The sequence below is a fragment of the Penaeus monodon genome, chromosome 27 (genome assembly GCF_015228065.2).
Source record: "Penaeus monodon isolate SGIC_2016 chromosome 27, NSTDA_Pmon_1, whole genome shotgun sequence".
Taxonomy (NCBI): domain Eukaryota; kingdom Metazoa; phylum Arthropoda; class Malacostraca; order Decapoda; family Penaeidae; genus Penaeus; species Penaeus monodon.
This window is the reverse complement of record NC_051412.1, coordinates 31,045,398-31,046,888: the sequence shown is the minus strand read 5'-3', so window position 1 is coordinate 31,046,888 and position 1,491 is coordinate 31,045,398. Positions and strand designations below refer to the sequence as shown.

The window sequence follows — 1,491 nt, the reverse complement described above, 5'->3', positions numbered from 1 at the left end:
TTCGTGTGAGCTATATTAGGATAGAAGTGAGGGCTGGGGTGAAGACTGGGCGAGAGACGGGAATGGTTTCGAACTGGAAGCGACTGGGAGAAAGACTGGGATAAATAGAGCAGACTGGAGTAAGTTGCAATGATTTCGACGAGAGAGGTTTGTTAGAGAGATTGGCAGAAAGATTAGAATGGCTGAAAGAGATTGGAGTACGCTGGAATGGGCTAGAGTAGGTTTTAATTGGAACTGGGTTGGTCTGAAACGAGTCGAAATGAACTTCAACGAGTTGGAATGGACTGGAACGAGTTGGAATGGACTGGAACGAGTTGGAATGGACTGGAACGAGTTGGAATGGACTGGAATGAGATGGAATGGACAGGAACGAGTTGGAATGGACTGGAACGAGTTGGAATGGATCTGAACGAGTTGGAATGGACGGGAACGAATTGAGATGGACTGAAAGGAGTTGGAATAGACTGGAACGAGTTGTTATGGACTGGAACGAGTTGGAATGGACTGAAACGAGTTGGAATAGACTGGAACGAGTTGTTATGGACTGGAACGAGTTGGAATGGACTGGAACGAGTTGGAATGGAATGGAACGAGTTGTTATGGACTGGAACGAGTTGTTATGGACTGGAACGAGTTGTTATGGACTGGAACGAATTGGAATGGACTGGAACGAGTTGGAATGGACTGGAACGAGTTGGAATAGACTGGAATGAGTTGGAATGGACTGGAATGAGTTGAAATAGACTGGAACGAGTTGTTATGGACTGGAACGAGTTGTTATGGACTGGAACGAGTTGGAATGGACGAATTCAACGGAATTGGAACATATTGGAATCCATTAATATATACGGTAAAGGTATGCATATAAACCATAATTTGAGAAGATACACAATCATTTTTTCTATGCGTGAATAAGGGTGCGATATATGCGCACAGAGGATGGGATAAAATAGTTACAGCTCTTTATTAGGGTTGACTAAAAGGGCGTGTGGTCCAAGCGTATGAAGTTACACACGGCTGAATGGATGGAAGAGTGGTATGTGTGGGGGGCCGTGACCTTTTTGCGCAGGGGCCTGTGACTCTTTTTGAAGAGGGGAGAGTGACCATTTTCACGGAGGGGCCTGTGACCCTTTTTGAAGAGGGGAGAGTGACCATTTTTGCGCAGGGGAGAGTGACCATTTTCACGGAGGGGCCTGTGACCCTTTTTGAAGAGGGGAGAGTGACCATTTTTGCGCAGGGGAGAGTGACCATTTTCACGGAGGGGCCTGTGACCCTTTTTGAAGAGGGGAGAGTGACCATTTTTGCGCAAGGGCCTGTGACCCTGTTTGAAGAGGGGCCAATGACCCTTTCTGCGCATAGGCCCAAATCATTCTCAGTCTGGTCTCGCCGGTCATGATAATTCTTATGTAGTTTGTGTCCAAACAGCTTCAGAGTTTATAACTTTACTCTAAGACACAATCGCAAAAGAAAAAGAAAGAGGGAAAAAGTGAA

The 1,491-nt window shown here is 46.0% G+C and overlaps 1 protein-coding gene across 1 annotated transcript in view; it reads right to left on the bottom strand.

Annotated features, from left to right (window-relative positions):
• LOC119590786 (growth hormone secretagogue receptor type 1-like) overlaps positions 1 to 1,491 on the bottom strand; it is a gene marked incomplete at its 5' end in the record, with an annotated part of 18,512 nt that overhangs the window by 7,049 nt on the left and 9,972 nt on the right.